Here is a 22,997-nt window from a genome sequence, read left to right on the forward strand (position 1 = left end):
ACTGGTAATAATATCAGCAAAAGAACGTTCTCCCGTGCTTCCAGACATGCTGAACTCCCAAAATTTTTGTACATTCAAAAAAGGAATTGATTCCGTAAAAGATGGGATCGACCAGTAAATAGAAAATTACTGATATTTCATCCTTGTGAGATTGTCAATTTTGTACCAAAGGTGTATTTTGAGTATACCGAATTAGTATAGCTATCCTTCCTATGGCACAGCAATCTGGTTTTGCCTGGTTCCGAAACATAATTACTTTTTTATTTTTTTTTTGTCTATAGGTAAGCTATATGTTATTCAAGGCATCAATAGAAAACCCCATTTTTGTAGGTTCTACTTACTTTTCATTGGCTTCGGAATAATAGAGTAATTCGGAATAGCAGCCAAAATCTTGGGAAAATCTAAGTTAATGATCAATAGGTTTGGATAAATAATTTAGGAAGGATATTCTCATACTGACACAATACAAGGACAAGTATATGTGAAATCTATCCTTTCATAATTCGTAATTCATCCTTGTATTGTTTGTTGGATTAGGTCTAACTTTCTTGACCAAACTGCGAGCGCGGAACTTTACGAGATGAAATAGGGAAAGACAGAAGATAGAATAGAACTTAAAAGGATAATTGAAGTGACTCGTCTTCGAATCTACTTTGGTTGGAGTTCGAAAAAGGAATAAAAATAAAGTAAATTCAAGGAAGAGCTTTCTTTTTTTTTTTTTTTTAACAGCCCCTTGGCAGGTCGTGGAATGCTTTTGTTCTCCTCTTATTCCATATGGAATACAATCAGTTAAAATAAGAAGGAATAGGGGAATATTCGATCGTTCACTCCAAAAAGAGGGTCCTATTGAAAAAGAAATTATCCAAAATAGAAAGAAGTTTTTTTTTTCAAATTCAATTGTTTATTTATCTCTTATTCAAAAATTTCCCTGAAAATTGAATTTCTTTTTTTCATTCAATGGGGTTAGATGATCTAGTTCTTAATATTATTACTTTACTCAATTGACAAATTCCACAACAAATCTCTTGATTCGGAATTAGGGACTCATGTATCATCTGATGAATCCACTTTCTTTTACACTTCTGTATCTTACTCTATCTTGTTTTTTAGTATTATCTAAAATAACTGATGAATTATGAATTTTCCATAACTTAGGTAAATGCTTTACCAACATATGTAGTGTAGTAAAAAAAAATAAATGGAATTTAACTCTTTCATGCTTACTTTAACTAGTTATTTTGGTTTTCTACTGGCTGCTTTAACTATAACCCCAGCTCTATTTATTGGCTTGAACAAGATACGCCTTATTTGAATTGACTGAATAATTATAATTCAGAAAAGAAAAATCTTTCTTTGGGATTCCTGGCATTCTACGACTCTTTTCCAGACTAATTAGGAATTCTTTTCTTGGTCATTGAGATTCGTGGATAATTTAGAGTACTATTTAGGGATAGATCGTACCTCTTTTTTTATCCCCTCGAACAAATCGAAATGATTGAAGTTTTTCTATTTGGAATCGTCTTAGGCCTAATTCCTATTACTTTAGCGGGATTATTCGTGACTGCGTATTTGCAATACAGGCGTGGGGATCAGTTGGATCTTTGATTGAGTCATTTTTTTTTTTTGATTGACCTCCTCCAGACCAGAGAGGAGGTCAAATTGAAATTGGAGTTACAATTCAATTTTGTTAAGTTATTTTACTCTGCTTCGACATAAAATAGATGGAATCACGCTCTGTAGGATTTGAACCTACGACATCGGGTTTTGGAGACCCGCGTTCTACCGAACTGAACTAAGAGCGCTTTCATTCATTCAAAAAGAAAATCTTTTTCTATTCCTAATGTATCTCACGTACGTATAGTCTCCACAAATTCAAGTTATACCCACTTTACTTTAATTGATCTCGTCGCTACTGCCTATAAAGAAGAAAGAAGTAATAGGTAGGGATGACAGGATTTGAACCTGTGACATTTTGTACCCAAAACAAACGCGCTACCAAGCTGCGCTACATCCCTTTTCCAAATTAAATTGTTGTACAATGCCATTGTACACAATTCCTGTCTTCTTTTCCACATCATAATTTTCTTCTTCTTTCTTTCTCTATCTATATATAGAACCCTCGTGTCATTTCTTCTTTTTGGTCTCATATAATTAAGGAATTATATACATATAAAATCCAATATAATTTCGCCTATAAAAGAAGGATTACTTTTCCTTGGTAATATATAGGAAGAAGGGGTCATCTTTTTCTTTTTTAGGGATAGGAAAATTTCGTCGATATGGTTCATTTTATATATAGCATAACAATCTTGGGCAAGAGTTTATGATCATATATGTATTCCAACAAGGAAGGAGGATTTTCAATGCGGGATATAAAAACATATCTCTCTGTAGCACCCGTGCTAAGTACTCTATGGTTTGGTGCTTTAGCAGGTTTATTGATAGAAATTAATCGTTTATTCCCAGATGCTTTGTCATTCCCTTTTTTTTAATTCTAGTTATTGCTATGGGAGGGATAGATTTCTTCGTGATATGACAAAATTTGATCCTTTTCAATCTTTTTTTAGTATCGGAAGGAAAAAGAAAGAAAAGATGGATTGGGTTGAACCTCAGAGTCATTAAAAATTTGGTAAACCCCATTTTTGAAAATAGAAATTCAATTTAAAGGGGTACCCAAGCTAAATAAGGCCTCAGAAATCAGAGCATAGAAAAGGCGGGGCTGGCTAATTAAATGAAAGGATTTCGAACCAAAATCTTTGCTAATTCGACAAGGATTGTATTCTTTAATTATTTCTCTATTTTTTATTACTTAATTAAAGAATAAAAAAAAATTATTCTAATGAATTTTATTCTTCTTCTTCGGATTCAAAATAGAAGAATAAAAGAATAAGTAGAAGAATTAAGTTAAGTCAATCCAAAAAGAAAAGGAGGTTCATGGCCAAGGGAAAAGATGTTAGAATCAGAGTTATTTTGGAATGCATCAGTTGTGTTCGAAAAGGTGCCAATGAGGAATCGACGGGGATTTCTAGATATAGTACTCAAAAGAATCGCCACAATACACCCGGACAATTAGAATTCAAAAAATTTTGTCGTTATTGTCGCAAGCATACGACTCATCACGAAATAAAGAAATAGGAACATCGTGTGTTTGATCTTTCCAAACAACAGAAAGAGTAAGAACTTCATATTTAATATATAAAGAAAACATAGTATAGAATACAAAATACAAATCAACTCATCTGATTTCCGGTAGATATTATTTCATATGTATAGAGGGTATTCATATACTATAATATGAATCAAATAAGATATGGATCAAAGAAAAACTACTTCTTCTGGATCCTAAATTAATAAAATAAAGAAGTGAATTTTCAAATTTTCAAATTTTAAATAAGGAATAAATCATGTATACATCTAAACAACCTTTTCTTAAATCTAAGCAACCCTTTAGTAAATCCAAGCAAACTTTTAATAAATCCAAGCAACCCTTTCGTAAATCCAAGCAAACTTTTCGTAAATTCAAGCAACCTTTTCGTAAATCTAAACAACCTTTTCGTAGGCGTCCCCGGATTGGCCCGGGAGATCGAATTGATTATAGAAACATGAGTTTAATTAATAGATTTATTAGTGAACAAGGAAAAATATTATCGAGACGAATAAATAGATTAACCTTGAAACAACAACGATTAATTACTCTTGCTATAAAACAGGCTCGTATTTTATCTTTCTTACCGTTTCGTAACTATGAGAACGAAAAGCAATTTCAAGCCCAGTCAATTTCAATAATTACAGGTTCTAGACCCAGAAAAAATAGACATATTCCTCAATTAACGCAAAAGTACAATTCCAATCGAAACTTAAGAAACAACAACCAAAATTTAAGAAACAACAACCGGAACTTAAGTTCCGATTGTTGTATGTTTTATTCGAATTCGAAAGGGCCAGACCTATATATATTATAAAGAAAGTAATCCAGCTCGTTGATTCCTACCACTTAATCTTAATTTATTGTATCTTCCCGGAGTTCCCTCTCCGGGAATTCATCTTTTATTATTCCAGTATATTACTTTATTTATACCTTTAATTGATGATCTTTATTTTATTGGAAATCGTGTAAAGATTATTTGGATTTGATACAGCTACTTGTGCAAGCATTTTACGATTAAGAATCAATTTCTTCTTGTACAGGTTGTGTATTAATTTACTATAACTATCGAATACTTTATATACCCGCGTTGCTGCGTTTATCCGAGTGATCCACAAACGACGAAAATCCCTCTTTTGCCTACCTCTATCTCGATGAGAGGAAACAAAAGCTCTTTTTACCTGTTGGGTAATCATTCGATTAAGTCTTAAATGAGCCCCTCTAAAGTTTGAGGCAAATGAACGCATTTTTGTTCGTCGTCTCCGGGCTATATATCCTCGCGGAACTCTGGTCATTGAATCAAATTAACCTTAATGAATAACTAATGATTTCTCTTCTTTTAGCCACCCTTTTTCTCATTAATAACAAAACTAATTATTCCGATATATAAAATATTAATTCCAATGGCTTTTGCTATAGTAACCTTCCCAACCACGATTTTTTATTCCACTCCGTTCAGTTATTTCTATACGAAATAACAAATTCATTCTAATAATACTAAAAAAAATAGTGGGTTCCATCGTTTCTATGGTTCCCTTTTAAACGGTGAGGCCCTCTCTATACACCGGAGCCCTTTCTTTCATCAAAAGGTATTGCGAACTTGTATAGTCCACATTCTTTGGCTCTACCTATCCATTATAGAGTAAATAGCTCTTTTCACAATAAGAGTTATCCCATACAGTGACGGTATTTAATTATGAAAGTTGGCTAAGTAGCTGACCCTGTTAGTCCGTTCTTTTAAGATAAAGGAGCATAAGCCTTTTTCTTTTTATTACTATTTCCTCCGCTTAATGGATAACCATTTGCTACCAATGGGAGAATTGCTTCTTATTTCCAATTTAGATAATTGGATTTGCACCAAAGGAAACCATAAATTCCATATACCATAGAAATCTAGGATAGAGAAGCTATATCCTATTCATTGGTACTAATCATGGATACTTCAATTTTTTTTATATTTGTTTGAAGTCATGATCTGAACGAGTCGCACATACACCCTAGCACATGTTCCTCGACGCTGAGGGCATCCTTTAAGCGCGGCCGTTTTTCGAGCATTTCGTATTGGCTGTCTTGCGTTTCTAATAAGTTGTTTAACCGTCGGCATGTTGTATGTATATAGAAAAAAATGGATTGGTTTAGATCCATCTTAACCTGATGATTGCTCATCATGAAGTCTTTCTATTTTCTATTAAATCGAGGAAAACACGAATTTAGCTGTGAAATAACTTTACAAGAAATCCGGACACTACCAATCCTTAAACATTTCTGGAAACCACACTGGATCAGTATCGCAGTGCTTGTCAATCATTTCATCCCCTACAATATCGACAAGTCCATAAGCTTTGGCTTCGTCTGCTGACATAAAAACATCCCTTTCCATGTCTTCGGATACAACCCAAAAAGGCTTGCCTGTTCTTACTGCATAAACCCTTGTGATCATTTCGCGAACTTTGTGTAACTCTTCTACTTCTAGTAAAAATTCTGGTGTCCTTGCCCGATAATAAGCACTAGCAGGTTGGTGAAGCATAATCCTCGCGTGAGGGAATGCTATACGCTTGGTGGGTTCTCCTCCAAGCAGAATGAAGGACGCCATGGAGGCGGCTATTCCGAGGCATATTGTATATATATCTGGTGTCACCGTTTGCATCGTATCAAAAATAGCCATTCCTGAGATTAGCCACCCGCCTGGGGAGTTTATAAACAAAAAAATATCACTAATTCCATCTTCTATACTCAGATATACCATGAGACCTGTAATATGATTCGTGATCTCGCAACGAATCTCTTGACCTAAAAAAAGTGTCCTTTCTCGATACATAACATTGTATAAGTCAACCCAAGTCGCTTCTTCATCTCCAGGAATCCGGTAAGGTACTTTTGGAACACCAATGGGCATATTAGATTAATATTATTAAATTTAAGTAAGAAAACCACACTTTAATATGGAAACGTAAGAATGGAACAGAAAGAAAGAATCCGCAGTTTATTGTCTTAATTTTTATTCTTATTCTATATGAATATTATAGATTCTATTAATACGTAGATTGAAAGGTTATACATATAAGGAATGTAAGACAGATTGAATAAAGAAAAGGGAATGGGTGATTTGAATGCTAAACAAAGAGGGGTAGCGATCTATTCTTCGTTTTTTCCAAATTGGCCAAGTTACCCATTGCATATTGGCACTTATCGAGTATAGAATAGATCTGCTTCTCTTTCTTCTTATGAACAGAATTGGCTTCTTATTTTTAATGGAATGAAATAAATATTCGCGCTTTCTGACACAGAATCCCCTAGAAGGGTTAGGTACATAGGATATGGATAGTCTTTTTCAATGCGATAAAATAAAGCGACATCGTGTCTATTTTTCTTTGCTAAAGGGGTATTTCCATGGGTTTGCCTTGGTATCGTGTTCATACTGTCGTATTGAATGATCCGGGTCGATTGCTTGCGGTGCATATAATGCACACAGCTCTAGTTTCTGGTTGGGCTGGCTCAATGGCTTTATACGAATTAGCAGTTTTTGATCCCTCTGATCCTGTTCTGGATCCAATGTGGAGACAAGGTATGTTCGTAATTCCCTTCATGACTCGTTTAGGAATAACGGATTCGTGGGGTGGTTGGAGTATTTCAGGAGGAACTGTAACAAATCCGGGTATTTGGAGTTATGAAGGTGTGGCAGGTACGCATATTGTGTTTTCTGGCTTGTGTTTCTTGGCAGCGATCTGGCATTGGGTATATTGGGACCTAGAAATATTCTCTGATGAGCGGACGGGAAAACCCTCTTTGGATTTGCCCAAGATCTTTGGAATTCATTTATTTCTTGCAGGGGTGGCTTGCTTTGGCTTTGGGGCATTTCATGTAACGGGTTTGTATGGTCCTGGGATATGGGTATCCGATCCTTATGGACTAACTGGAAAAGTACAAGCTGTAAATCCAGCGTGGGGTGCAGAAGGTTTTGATCCTTTTGTTCCGGGGGGAATAGCTTCTCATCATATTGCTGCGGGTACATTGGGTATATTAGCGGGCTTATTCCATCTTAGTGTCCGTCCGCCTCAACGTCTATATAAAGGATTACGTATGGGCAATATTGAAACTGTACTTTCCAGTAGTATCGCTGCTGTTTTTTTTGCAGCTTTCGTAGTTGCTGGAACTATGTGGTATGGGTCAGCAACGACCCCAATCGAATTATTTGGGCCTACTCGTTATCAGTGGGATCAGGGATACTTTCAGCAAGAAATATATCGAAGAGTTAGCAATGGTTTAGCCGAAAATCTTAGTTTATCAGAAGCTTGGTCTAAAATTCCCGAAAAATTAGCCTTTTATGATTATATTGGTAATAATCCGGCAAAAGGGGGATTATTCAGAGCAGGCTCAATGGACAATGGGGATGGAATAGCTGTTGGATGGTTAGGACATCCCGTCTTTAGAGATAAAGAAGGACGTGAGCTTTTTGTACGCCGTATGCCTACTTTTTTTGAAACATTTCCGGTTGTTTTGGTAGATGAGGAGGGAATTGTTAGAGCAGACGTTCCTTTTAGAAGAGCAGAATCCAAATATAGTGTTGAACAAGTAGGTGTAACGGTGGAGTTCTATGGTGGCGAACTTAATGGAGTAAGTTATTCTGATCCTGCTACTGTAAAAAAATATGCGAGGCGTTCTCAATTAGGGGAAATTTTTGAATTAGACCGGGCTACTTTGAAATCTGATGGTGTTTTTCGCAGCAGTCCAAGGGGTTGGTTCACTTTTGGTCATGCTACCTTTGCTTTGCTCTTCTTTTTCGGACACATTTGGCATGGCGCTAGAACATTGTTCCGAGATGTTTTTGCTGGTATTGATCCAGATTTGGATGCTCAAGTGGAATTTGGAACATTCCAAAAAGTGGGAGATCCAACTACAAGGAAACAGGCAGTTTGATACACATTGTTATAGTATCTTTCACCTCTCTTTTTTGATTTGACATGGGAAACATCTCCCATCCTTTCTTTGACTCTTTTTCTTTCTTTATATGGGAAATTATCCCAAATGACAAATGAATAGGTGTGGAAGTTATAATTGTAAATAAACCAGGATCGAATCTATGGAAGCATTGGTTTATACGTTCCTTTTAGTTTCGACTTTAGGGATAATTTTTTTCGCTATCTTCTTCCGAGAACCACCTAAGGTTCCACCAACTCCAACTAAAAGAATAAAATAATTTCATTTAAGTAAGAAGTCCCCCTATCTGGGAGACTTCTTACTTAAATTAGTCTCCGTGTTCTTCGAATGGATCTCTTAATTGTTGAGAGGGTTGCCCAAACGCGGTATATAAGGCATACCCAGTAAAGCTTACAAGTAAACCAGATATGGAGATGGCGACTAAAGTTGCTGTTTCCATTTTTATAGAATTTCAAGATTACAATGGATCTACGAAAAGATCGTGTATTTACAACTACAACGGAATAGTATACAAAGTCAACACCAATGATTAAATAGAATTTATGGCTACACAAACCGTTGAAGATAGTTCTAAACCTAGGCCAAAACGAACTGGTGCAGGTAGTTTACTGAAACCCTTGAATTCGGAATATGGGAAAGTCGCCCCGGGTTGGGGGACTACTCCTTTTATGGGGATCGCAATGGCTTTATTCGCTATATTCCTATCTATCATTTTAGAAATTTATAATTCTTCCGTTTTACTGGACGGAATTTTAACCAATTAGGTTTCTACTAACTAAAACTAGGAAGTCAGAGTTTTTCCATCCAAAAAAGCCTTTCTAGTTTAAGATCTACATTTCTAGATATTATGGTAGTTCGACCGCGGAATTTTTTTGTTTCGGTATCTCTGGAATATGAGTGTGTGACTTGTTAGAATTGATCCTATTGATAATACATAGAAAGGGCCTGTTATCTCTATCAAGATGATTCTAATTCGTCAGATATTATTTATTCTAGTATCTGGAACACGAAATAGATAGAGTGGATCAAAAAAAAATGGAACTATGATTCATACTCACTATTAAGACCTCGCAACCAGACTGAAAAATTCAAGTAGTTCTTAAATAAAAATAAAAAAGAAATTTTCTTCCTTCCAATTTTGTTTGCCCAAAAGACAACTTTTTTTCTCTCGATTTTGTCGAGTCATTACACTGATTCAATAAATGATTATCAAGCGGTTCTTATTCGAAGAACCCTTGCCTTTTGTTTAGCTTGAGACTAAATCATCGTGGCTCTAGTATGAATCTAAGGTTTTAATTGAACTGATTCATAGGATCTCAACAAGATAATTTCTATATTACGCATAAAAAAACAAATCCTTTATAGGGAAGAGAAAAGTCAAGAAGCCTCTAATGACCAACATAAGGGAAAGGAAGAAAGAAAGACGCGCCAACTTGAGATTTTTTGGCATTATCATCACAAAGAAGATATTCCGGATTTTTCTTATTTGATATCTTCAAGGCAAATCGACCCAATTCAGTGGCTGATGAAGTTTTGAACCTTTTTTCTAATATTCGTTGAAAATTTTTGTGTTTCTGCTTGAGCCGTACGAGATGAAATTTTCATATACGGCTCTTAGAGGGGGACTCGGGTTAGTTACCTATCTCAATAAAGTATATGATTGGTTTGAGGAACGTCTTGAGATTCAGGCAATTGCAGATGATATAACTAGTAAATATGTTCCTCCCCATGTCAACATATTTTATTGTTTAGGGGGAATTACACTTACTTGTTTTCTAGTACAAGTCGCTACCGGTTTTGCTATGACTTTTTACTACCGACCAACCGTTACAGAGGCTTTTTCCTCGGTTCAATACATAATGACCGAGGCCAACTTTGGTTGGTTAATCCGATCAGTTCATCGATGGTCAGCAAGTATGATGGTTTTAATGATGATCCTGCATGTATTTCGTGTGTATCTCACAGGGGGATTTAAAAAACCCCGCGAATTAACTTGGGTCACAGGTGTGGTTTTGGCTGTTTTGACTGCATCATTTGGTGTAACTGGTTATTCTTTGCCTTGGGATCAAATTGGCTATTGGGCAGTCAAAATTGTGACAGGTGTACCTGACGCCATTCCCCGGTAATAGGATCGCCTTTAGTGGAGTTATTACGCGGAAGTGCTAGTGTGGGCCAATCCACTTTGACTCGTTTTTATAGTTTACATACCTTTGTACTGCCTCTGCTTACTGCCGTATTTATGTTAATGCACTTTCCAATGATACGTAAGCAAGGTATTTCGGGTCCTTTATAGGGAAGGCATATCATAGAGAATTATAATTATCATATATCATATCGGGTAGGTTTTGGTATTTCATTGCTACAAGCATGGGTTATTGTAAAATAACACATGTCATTTGGATACTTCTCTTCAACTCCAAAGTATTTTTATACAATACAAATAGTTGAAGTTAATTTTACGAAAGAAAAAAGGCGGATTATGGGAGTGTGTGACTTGAATTATTGATTTGGCCATGCAGATAAAGAATTGGATCTGCCACATTAGAATTCACAACCAAAGGTGTCTCCGCATCCAATCAACATGTAAGTCCCCTACCTAGGAAGGATAGGCTGGTTCACTTGAGGAGAATATCTTCTATGATCATACCGCAACCATGTCATCCATGAACAGGCTCCGTAAGATCCCATAGAGTAGAAATGGAATAAGTCATGTGACATGATCCAGTTCTCTATTTATTACACTTACCTTTTTATTATAGTATGGAAATGCATTCATTTTCTTTGCATCGATTGTGATCCGCAATACTATCGGAGTAAAAGAAGGGATCTAAGGAAGAATGTAGGCTAAACTTTTTGATTTTTTATTAGTAACAAGTAAATATTTTGTTTGGAGGTAAGAAACTTGCGATATTGAGGGGATAAATACCAACTAATCAAGAGACATGAGACAATCCACAAAGCAATTGATCATGATCAAATTTGTAAGCCCACTTGGATATTGAGCATTTACCCATAAGAATAGGATTATTTTCAATGAGTAGTTGTAGGTGCAACTTCGGAAAAGAGAATCTGATAAAGCTTTTCTTGCCTAGAGTCATTGAGTCATTATAAACCTTAATTCTATTAAGGATCTTCCGCGGTCTTATTTCTTTCACTCTTGCTCGAGCCGGATGATGATAAATTCTCATGTCCGGTTCCTTTGGGGGATGGATCCTAAAGAGTTCACCTATCCCAATAACAAAGAAACCAGACTTAAATGATCCTGTATTAAGAGCTAAATTAGCTAAAGGGATGGGACATAATTATTACGGGGAACCCGCATGGCCCAACGATCTTTTATATATTTTTCCAGTAGTAATTCTAGGTACTATTGCATGTAATGTAGGTTTAGCGGTTCTCGAGCCATCAATGATTGGTGAACCGGCAGATCCGTTTGCAACTCCTCTGGAAATATTACCCGAGTGGTACTTCTTTCCCGTGTTTCAAATACTCCGTACGGTACCCAATAAGTTATTGGGCGTTCTTTTAATGGTTTCTGTGCCAACAGGCTTATTGACAGTACCTTTTCTAGAGAATGTCAATAAATTCCAAAATCCATTTCGCCGCCCAGTAGCTACGACCGTTTTTTTAATCGGTACTGTAGTAGCTCTTTGGTTAGGTATTGGAGCAACATTACCCATTGATAAATCATTAACTTTAGGTCTTTTTTAGATATTTTTTGATTCATTCAACCGTGAAGTACCATAGGTATCTAGGAAATAGTTACTTCCAAGTGAATCTTCCCTAGATACCTAAAATCCATTTTATTATGATCCATTTCGCGAAAATATAGATTGTACCAAAGATGCTAAATTGTTTTCTTTTTATTCTAACTCGAAAAAGAAGAAGAAAAAAAATTGCAATGGATTTAAAACGAGAGTTTATTCTTAAGTAAATCAATTGGGAGATGCTTCTCTAGAGTGTCCCATATATGTTTTCTATCTTCCATACGAAAACTGTCAATTCTCAGAAGATCTTCTTCAGTCTTACTCAAAAGGTCCAATAGTGTATGTATATTGGCCCTTTTTAGACAATTATACGTTCTAGAAGTCAATTCTAATTGATCAATAAAAATACAATTCAATGGAATTCCTTTTTTGTTTTTCTTTAGATTAGTTAATCTTTTTTGAAAAGTAAAAAGGGGTGGAGTAAACCTGTTTTTATTTTCTTCGAAACTAGCGCCCTCTTCCTCCGCGTGTAGAAAAGGAAGAAATAAATCAATCAAATTACGAGAAGCCTCATAAAGTGCTTCCTTAGGGGTTAAACTTCCATTAGTCCATATTTCTAGAAAAAGTATCTCGTGTTTTTCATTTCCATTCCCACAAGAAAAAATACTATAATTCACATTTCGAACAGGCATGGATACAGCATCTATAGGATAACTTCCATCTTGATAGTTCTTTCTGAGTTCTGTCTGATATCCACGATCTCTCTTGATCTGTAAATCAATACAGAAATCAATGGGCTCTGTCAAGTTAGCTATAGGTTGTGCCGTATCAACGATTTCTACGGAAGGCGGTAAGATGATATCTTGAGCAGTTATGTATCTAGGACCTTTGACGCAAATGGATGCGTCTCTAACTCCATAGAGATTACTTCTCAATACAATTTCTTTCAAATTTAGTAAAATTTCTTGTACGGATTCTTCAATACCTGCTATTGTAGAATACTCGTGCGGCACGCTCCCAAATTTTGCACGTGTGATACATGTTCCTTCTATTTCTCCAAGTAAAGCTCTTCGCAAGGCAATACCGACGGTGTCCGCTTGACCTTTTCTAAGCGGGGACAGAATGAAACGACCATAATAAAGGCGCTTACTATCTACTCTTGATTCAACACACTTCCACTGTAGTGTTTGAGTGGATCCTGCTACCTCCTCTCGAACCATAATAGACTAGTATTATTATTTTATCATTGAATCGTTTATTTCTCTTGAAATGAAAGTTGAAAGCGGGTTAATTCTTTTACAGACGTCTTTTTTTAGGCGGTCGACATCCATTATGCGGCATAGGTGTTACATCGCGTATACAACTTAATCGCACACCACTTTTAGCAATGGCTCGTAATGCGGCATCTCTTCCACTACCAGCGCCCTTTACCATAACTTCTGCTCGTTGCAAACCTACTGTACGAATAGCATCTACTGCTGTTCTTTGACCAGCATAGGGTGATGCTTTTCTTGAGCTTTTGAATCCACAAGTACCGGCCGAGGACCAAAAAACCACCCGACCTTGTGGGTCTGTAACAGTTATAATGGTATTGTTGAAACTAGCTTGAACATGAATAACCCCTTTTGTTATTCTACGTGCACTCTTCCGTAAACTAAAACGTGCATTCCTACGTAAACCAATACGCACTTTCTTACGTGAACCAATTTTTGGTATAGCTTTTGCCATATTTTATTATCTCATAAATATGAGTTAGAAATAAAAAAAAGAAAAAAAGATACAAAGATATCCGTTTCAGGGTAAAATAAACCCTTTACTTTAATTATTTTAAATGAAATTATTTTATTTGGAATTGGAACATTTCCGCGGGTACTTTTTTTTACTTTTTAGAAAGTAAAGTTCTTTTTCGAAAGATTACCCCTGTCTTTGTTTATGCTTCGGATTAGAGCAAATGACTCTAATTCGTCCACGCCTACGAATCAGTCGACATTTTGTACAAATTTTACGAACGGAAGCTCTTATTTTCATATTTCCGTATCCTTTTTTAAACTATGAATCTAATCTTTTGGAAAAAATAAGTCTCTTCGCTTGAATTTTAGAACTTAGAATTTATTACCCTAGAAAAAAAAAGAAAAACCTAATCCTTTGAATCTTTGGTATCCTTCAAATCTTCGCTATCCTTCAAATCTTCGCTATCCTTCGAGTCTTCGATACGCTTCGAATCCTTATGGGGAAGTCTATAAATTATACGTCCCTTGCTTGAATCATAACGACTTACTTCAATTTTGACCCTATCCCCCATCAGTATTCGTATAGAACTAGACCGTATCTTTCCTGAAATATAGCCTAGGATGATGGTGTCATTCTCTAGCCGAACGCGGAACATTCCATTGGGTAGGGCTTCCGTAACTAAACCTTCGAAAGTTACTTTTGCTTCTCTCGGGTTTTTTTTTTCTCTCCTATTTTTTTTTTCTGTCATATTTTTTTTCTCCTATTTTTCTATTTTTATTTTAAAAATAGGAAGGGCGAGATAGAATTCGAGCACTATAGGCGGGGCGATTACCATATATAACATAAGACTTCTCCCCCAATTCTGTTTAGTCGAGCTTCTCGATCTGTCATTATTCCTCGAGAAGTAGAAAGAATAGCAATTCCCATTCCACCCAAAACTTTAGGAATTCCTTGATAGTTGGTATAAATTCGTAAGCCGGGTCGGCTGATACGCTTTAAAAAGGTTCTTGTTCTATATATTCCTTTTATAGTCTTTCTCTTTTGATGTCGCAAAGTTGAAACCAAGAAATATCTGTTACGTTCCTGATGTTTCCGAACACTTTCAATAAAACCCTCTCGTAGAAGTATTTTAACAATGTTTTCGGTAATATTTGTAGATACTACTCGAACTGTTCCTTTTTTATTCATGTCCGCATTTCTTATAGAGGTTAGTAAATCAGCAATAGTGTCCTTGCCCATAAGACTCTAATTCTAGGTTCCTCCTAATTTTTCTATAATCAACATGTTTTCTTTTTTTTTTTTTCATTTTGGATTTTAAAACATATACGTAAAACACAATCTACTAAATTAATTCTTTGGTCTCAATTTCGCCTACTAGTATTTATAATACTTCAGGAGCTAATGAAACTATTTTGGTAAAATTCAATTCTCTCAATTCCTCGGCAATCGCGCCAAAAACTCGAGTTCCTTTTGGATTGCCTTTTTGATCAATTATAACCGCAGCATTGTCATCATAGCGGATTATTATACCGTCTTCGCATTTGAACTCTTTACATGTACGTACAATTACAGCTCGAATTACTTCGGATCTTTCTAGAGGCATTTGGGGCAATGCGTCTTTGATTACAGCAACAATAACATCACCAATACGAGCATATCGCTGATTACCAGCAGCTCCTATGACTCGAATACACATCAATTTTCGAGCTCCACTATTATCTGCTACATTTAAAAGGGTCTGAGGTTGAATCATATTATTTTGATTTCAATTTGTTATTTCAATGCAAAAGGATGAAAGAAATATTGTCTTTCCAGAAAGAAAAACCGAGCATTTTTTTTTATCTTCCATACCCCTTTTAGGGTTCTATATCTCTAATCGAATAAATTGACTTCGTATGGGCATTTTACTGGCAGCTATGGAGATAGCTGCTCTAGCTACAGTTTCAGATACTCCCCCCATTTCATAAAGTATACGACCAGGTTTAACAACGGATACCCAATATTCGGGGGACCCCTTTCCCGAGCCCATACGTGTTTCCGTGGGTCTTAGTGTAACCGGTTTGTCGGGAAATATACGTACCCATATTTTTCCACCACGACGTGCATATCGTGTTATTGCTCTTCGTCCTGCTTCTATCTGTCTCGCCGTGATCCAAGCGGGTTCAAGTGCTTGAAGAGCATATCTACCAAAACAAATACGATTGCCTCGGCAGGATTTTCCTTTCATTCTTCCTCTATGTTGTTTGCGAAATCTGGTTCTTTTGGGGTTATAGTCGATGGTTCTCTTTCTTAGTTCCATCTCTACTGCAAAACTGGACATGAGAGTTTCTTCTCATCCAGCTCCTCGCGAATGGAATCAGAAAGCATGTAAATTTCTCTAATTCATAATATTCCAAAATATTACGGTACGGATAGATACACATTAATAGATAATAGAAAAAGTTCGGTTTTTTTTATATTGAATTTGTTAAAACAGAAAAATATAATATATAGTCAAAAAAGAAGATCTAGAATATATCCAGATGTGTGTGTATATTTATCTAAATTCTATATTTATAGATAATGTAATCCTTCTTAAAAAAATCCTTATTTTTACTCTTATTGAATCGCGGTAAAGTATTCTAATTCAATAAGAATTTCGCGGGCGAATATTTACTCTTTCCTGTCTTATTTGTTAATTTATAAACTTACCAAATAAGACAATTTTTTTGGTTTGTTCCGCCATCCCACCCAATGAAGTGTTAGGATTCTTTTCAATAAAATCCTATGGAATCATAGGTTCTGTCGTTCCCACTGCTTCTCCTTGAATGGTTAGGTCTGAATCCCGCAACGGAGCTTCCAAAAAATTTCTTTCCGAGTTAATTTTCTCAGTTTTATTAACCCGGGCGGCTCTTTATTATTGCTTTAAATTTGTAGTTCTTGTTTCAAGTTACAATTTTTAATTCTCTATTATTTTTATTATATTGATGCTTTATCACATTGCCTTTTATGATGTAATTCATAGACCATACATAGTGGAATCCTATATCTTATTTATTTCCTCTTCCTTCTTTCTATCATCCCTCCCTTTATCCACATCCCTTTAGTTTTGCTTCACAACCTAGAATCCCTTTTCTTTTTTAGAGAAAAAATTGCAGTTGCTACAACTATATGACACATCTACTCATTTATGTTATGATAGAGGTATTTATTCATATAGTGACTGTTTCTTAGTTAGGATCTCGACAATACGAAGCAATAGGTTGGTTATTAGTTAATTTTCTATAATTACTAAGTTTTTTTCTTAAAAAAAAGAAAAAAATAACGAGTCACACACTAAGCATAGCAATTATATTAAATGATTTATCAATTTTCATTAAATCTTATAGAAAGAGGTATAATTTCTTCTTTTGCAGGGATTTCAGGAAAAAAGTCTCTTGTCATTTTTTATTCTATCAATGGACAGAATCCGAAGACAAGATTACTTATTCTTCGTCTACGAATATCCAAATTTTTACACCTAATACTCCATAGATAGTCCGAATTGGATAGCAGCAATAATCAATTTTAGCGCGAATTGTTTGGAGGGGAAGTCTACCCTTTTTAATAGATTCGGCGCGTGCAATTTCTTTTCCTCCGAGACGACCCGCAATTTTTACTTTTACTCCCCTTATATCTGCTTTTTTAGTTAATTCAATGGCTTTTTTCATTGCCTTTCGGAATGAAACTCTATTTTTTAATTGGAAAGCTATATATTCTGCAAGAATGTTAGGCTGTCTATAAGGTTCTTTAACTTTTTCGATAGAAATATTAAATCTCTGGTTTACAGAGTTAATTTCCTTTTGTAGATCTTTCTCTAATTCTTCGATTGCTCCTTTTTTCTTTAATAAATTTGGGAATCCAATATGGATTATGACGTGGATCGTATCGATTTCTTTTTGGATTTCTATATGTGTAATTACTTCGGAACTTGAACCTGAGTCCATTTTTCTATTATGTGTAATTACTTCGGAACTTGAGTCTGATTCTATTTTTCTATTCGAGCCCTTTTTCCTATTCTTTTGTATATAGTTCTTGATACAATCCCTTATTTTTTTATCTTCCTGTAGACCTTCAGAATAATTTTTTGGTTGTGCGAACCAAAAGGAATGGTGTTTTTGGGTTGTACCAAGTCTGAAACCGAGTGGATTTATTTTTTGTCCCATATTTTTCTATTCTATATTTTTTTTACTGGGAATCGAAATCTTAGATGGATCTAAAGGTTATTTAGATTTCTTTACTATATTTAGTACAATTGTTATATGACACATGCTTTTTTTTATGGGGAAACTACGTCCTCGAGCTCGAGGTCTGAATTTCTTCATAATAGTACTCCTACTGACTTCGGCTTTAGTAATAAATAAATTCGCTTTGTCGAAATCCCTATAATGAGTAGCATTTGCGGCTGCCGAATAAACCAACTTTAAGATGGGATAAGATGCTCGATAGGGCATGAGGTTCAGTATCATAACAGTTTCCTCGTAGTAACGCCAGCGAATCTCGTCAAGAACTCTTTGTGCTTTGAAAACAGACATAGGGATACGTTTTTGTGCTTTGAAAACTCTCTCGAACTTAAGTAGACGATCGGTTGGAACTTTCCTTGCGAGTTTCCTTAGCCCACTTTTCTTCTTCTTTATCCTAGGGATATACTTTACTAGTTTGAAACTTGTCATAAATAAGGTTATTCCCCGCCTACCTTTACTTTATTTTGAATCTTTTTTTCTTCTTAATCTTTCTATTCAGAATTCAGTTAACGACGAGATTTAGTATCCTTTCTTGCATTTTCATAACTCGTGAAATGCCGAGTAGGCACGAATTCCCCCAATTTGCGACCTACCATAGGATTTGTTATGTAAATAGGTATATGTTCCTTTCCATTATGAATCGCGATTGTATGGCCAACCATTGTGGGTAGAATGCTAGATGCCCGGGACCACGTTACTATTGTTTCTTTCTCCTCCTTCATATTGACCTTTTCTATCTTTGCCAATAAATGATGAGCTACAAAAGGATTCGTTTTTTTTCGTGTCACAGCTGATTACTCCTTTTTTCCTTTTTAAAGAGTGGCATTCTATGTCCAATATCTCGATCGAAGTACGGAGGTCAGAATAAATAGAATAATGATCAATGGAAAAAAGAAAAAAATCCTTTAGCTGGATAAGGGGCGGATGTAGCCAAGTGGATCAAGGCAGTGGATTGTGAATCCACCATGCGCGGGTTCAATTCCCGTCGTTCGCCCATCGCATTATTGCAAATTCCAAAAATGCAATTTTCCATATTCCTAGTTACGTATTTACTTACGGCGACGAAGAATAAAACTATCGCTATATTTTTTCCTTTTCCTAGTTCTTCTTCCAAGCGCAGGATAACCCCAAGGGGTTGTGGGTTTTTTTCTACCAATGGGAGCTTTCCCTTCACCGCCCCCATGGGGGTGGTCCACAGGGTTCATAACTACCCCTCTTACTACGGGGCGTTTACCTAGCCAACACTTAGATCCGGCTCTACCCAAACTTTTTTGGTTCACCCCAACATTACCCACTTGTCCGACTGTTGCTAAGCAGTTTTGGGATACTAAACGGACCTCCCCAGATGGTAATCTTAAAGTGGCCGATTTACCCTCTTTTGCAATGAGTTTCGCTACAGCACCTGCTGCTCTAGCTAATTGCCCACCCCTTCCACGTGTGATTTCTATGTTATGCATGGCCGTGCCTAAGGGCATATCGGTTGAAGTAGATTCTTCTTTTCTCTCAAAAAACCCCTTCCCAAACTGTACAAGCTTCTTCCAAAGCATACGGCTTTCTAGATGTATATGACGATCTCTAGACAGATGGATCTTATATGAATCATATGATGAAGTACCACATGAGTGGATATATAGGAAAGGAATCCAAATCTGCCGAATCGCTCATGTTATGATCTTCTACATCCTAGGTCTCTGCGTTCCGTCATCTGGCTTATGTTCTTCATGTAGCATTCAGATCGAATGACTCTATGAAATTACGTCGATACTTCCACATATTATGGGTAACGTAGGAGACATCCCTATTTTCCCCCGGGGGTCTTAATTACCACTGCTTAGCTTTCAATTTGCCTCTGACCATCAAATTAAATGTGAATAACCCGTCCTCCTCTCTTTGAAACAAGGGGCGCTTCCGGTTCTGTGCGTGCTTCAAACAATTTTGTCTTCTCCATATTACCATATCTCTAGAGCCAATAATTTTCTATGAGGAACTACTGAACTCAATCACTTGCTGCCGTTACTCAACAGTTTTCTGTTGAGGTCTATCCCGTAGAGGTAGTCAAATTGGATCAGTGATCGATTTCTAGGTTTCGTCGTAAACCTAATTGGTTACTTCCAATTACGTAAATCAATAGTTCAAACCGCACTCAAAGGTAGGGCATTTCCCATTGATATAGGAACTTTTGTACCAGAAACAATAGTATCTCCAATTATAGCCCCTCTGGGATGTAAAATATATCTCTTCTCACCATCCCCATAGTGTATGAGACAAATGTATGCATTTCGATTAGGGTCGTATTCTATGGTTACGATTCTACCAGATATGTCTTTTTGATTCCGTCGAAAATCTATTTTACGGTATAGGCGCTTATGACCTCCCCCTCTATGCCTTGCGGTAATGATTCCTCTGGAATTACGACCTTTACCACAACGGTGCCGTCCATGGATCAAATTATTTCGTGGATTGGATTTCACTTGCCTGTCTACGGTTCCCTTGCGTGTGCTCGGGATAGGTGTTTTGTATAAATGTTTCGCCGTATTATTAAGTATTCTCCTTTAGTTTTTTTCTCTATCTAGAAGTGGAATAGAATAACCCGGTTGAAGGGTAATGATCATACGTCTGTAATGCATTGTATGGCCCAGAATAGGTCCTATTCTTCTACCTTTTCCAGGTAGTCGATGGCTATTCACAGCTACCACCTTAACACCAAAGAAGAGTTCGACCCAATGCTTTATTTCTGTCTTAGTGAATCCCGATTCGACATTAAAAGTATATTGATTCTTTCCCAATAAACGAAGACTTTTTTCTGTAAATACTGCGTATTTGATTCCATCCATAAATCGACTTTCCCTCCTATGCTCTGAGTTCCAGTATCGATAAGAATTCGAGTTCTTATTGTTCTTATGTTATGGTATGAATATACCATACCAATTCGTTATGTATGGATGATGGATGAGATTCCATGGATAGAGAGCCAGTTCCAATAGACTTATGGAATGTTCCCGTTCGTGTGCATCCAGCAGGAATTGAACCCGCAAATTTACCAATTATGAGTTGGGCGCTTTAACCATTCAGCCATGGATGCTTAACAGGGATCATCGTACATCGTAAATAACCAATTTTCATATAGAAAGACATATCATAGAAAAATGAAATCGAAAATATTCCGAGATGGCAAATATTCGGAGATGACTATGAAAACACCTCTCTGGATCCTCGAATTGAAAGAGAGATTGAGAGGGATCAAGAATCCTAATTCTCGCTATTTGGAATGGATCCAATTCTATTGAGTCTGACTCATAGTGATCATTTCTCTTTAGCAAAGAATGACCTTGGTTATCAAAGGATTGAACAACCGGGATCCATTTACTTATGATACCTAGTTGGCATTGATAACAAGGATCTAATGAATTATGAGTTTAATAGATCCTCTTTAGCAGAAAGACGTATATTCCTTGCTCATTATCAGACAATCACTTATTCCCAAACCTCGTGTGGGACTAATCGTTTTCATTTACCATCTCATGGAAAACCCTTTTCGTTCCGCTTAGCCCTATCGGGTATTTTAGTGATAGGTTCTGTAGGAACTGGACGATCCTATTTGGTCAAATACCTAACGAAAAATTACGATTTTCCTTTCATTAAGGTACGAGGGCTTCTTATTCCACAAGAACGAAAGCACCTTTTCATTCTTTCATATACTAGGGGTTTTTACTTGGAAAAGACAATGTTCCATACTAAAGGATTCGGGTCCATAACCACGAGTTCCAGTGCACTAGATCTTGTAGCACTTAGCAACGAAGCCCTATCCATTAGTATTCCACATAAGAAATCCATTCTAGAAAAAAATACAATTAGATTAGCTCTTCATAGACAAACTTGGGGTTTGCGAGCCAAGGTAAGATCGGCTCGGGATCATGGGACCCTTTTCTATCAGATAGGAGGGGCTCTTGTACAAAATAGACTTACTAAGTAATAACCCCATAGAATCTATCTATATAAAGATAAAGAGGCAATCGTGTCAGGAAGCGGGTTTTTCTTTGGCCAAAAGGTACTTCGAACTTGGAACGAGCATGAAGAGATTAACGAGACTTCTTTCTCTTTTGAGTTTTTCTGGCGGACCTGCCGCGCAAGATCTTTGGTCTTCCCCTGGAACCGATGAAAAAAAGTGGATCGCTTCTTATGTACTCGCTCAGAATGATTCTTCTCTATCTATAGTTCATGGCCTATTAGAAGTAGAAGGTGCTCTGGTGCAATCCTTACCGACAGAAAAAGATTGCAGTCAGGTTGATAATAGTCGAGTGACATTACTTCGTCGGTCCGAACTAAGGAATCTGTTAGAAATGTTTTGAAATGGATATTGTTCTCTCTTTGATCAGGGATTGCTATATGAAAAGAAGTGGAGTTTGAAAAAGGGAACGGAATGCTCAAACCGGAACTGCTAGAGGAACGAATTTTCAATAGCATAACTTGGGCTCCTAGAATATGGCGCCCTTGGGACAATCTATTTGATTGCAGGGTTTTGTTCCGAAGCAAAGATATCCGCGGAGGCCGGTTCGTTCGTCCTATTCTGATATTCAGGACCAAGAGGTACTGGATTCTCTTTCGGATAGGCCCTGAAAGGAGAAGAAAGGCTGAAATGCCAACGGACCTCTGTCTATTCTCTAATTCACCCGATCCGATAGTACCCGTTTTTGGAACGTCCAGTGCCAAAGTCACTGAATGGGTAAGTCACCAATCCAATCCCTTTGACAAATCGGATGTCATATTAGATATCATATTCTATATATATAGAAATATCATAGATAGAATAGACATATAGAATTTTTGGTCGGCAAATTCGAAGGAATCATTGAGTGAAAAAGGAGCAAAGAATGACAAAAGACGAGACTCTACTAGTCTTCACTCTTGTGGTTTCCTCTTCCTCGGTTTCTGTTTTCTTATTCGGGATCTTGCTTTTCATGGTTCTCATCTCTGCAACTCGCGATTTTCGCGAGAGAACCAAATCCAAGTTGGTGAAGATCATGATTTGGGCTGGCACGGGGATCGTTTGATCGATTTCCTTGATTTGATCGCTACTTAATGGGCGTGCGCTCAAAGGATACAAACAGGGATTCGCAAACAAAAAGGGGAATTCGTAGTCACTTTTTCCTGTCGCGTAAAAAAAAAGTCTTTACGCGAGAGCAATAGAGGTTGGGATACATCTATCTCTTCTGA

At 36.6% G+C, this 22,997-nt stretch overlaps 2 non-coding genes across 2 annotated transcripts; both read right to left on the bottom strand.

Annotated features, from left to right (window-relative positions):
- Positions 1 to 1,728: 1,728 nt before the first annotated feature.
- Positions 1,729 to 1,802, bottom strand: TRNAW-CCA (transfer RNA tryptophan (anticodon CCA)). Its single transcript has one exon. It is a non-coding gene; the product is annotated as a tRNA-Trp (tRNA).
- Positions 1,803 to 1,941: 139 nt separating this feature from the next.
- On the bottom strand, positions 1,942 to 2,015 carry TRNAP-UGG (transfer RNA proline (anticodon UGG)). The gene has a single exon. It is a non-coding gene; the product is annotated as a tRNA-Pro (tRNA).
- Between the last annotated feature and the right edge of the window lie 20,982 nt (positions 2,016 to 22,997).

The sequence above is a fragment of the Triticum urartu genome, unplaced genomic scaffold, assembly GCF_056163025.1.
Source record: "Triticum urartu cultivar PI428250 unplaced genomic scaffold, HENAU_Tu73 scaffold2, whole genome shotgun sequence".
Lineage (NCBI taxonomy): Eukaryota > Viridiplantae > Streptophyta > Magnoliopsida > Poales > Poaceae > Triticum > Triticum urartu.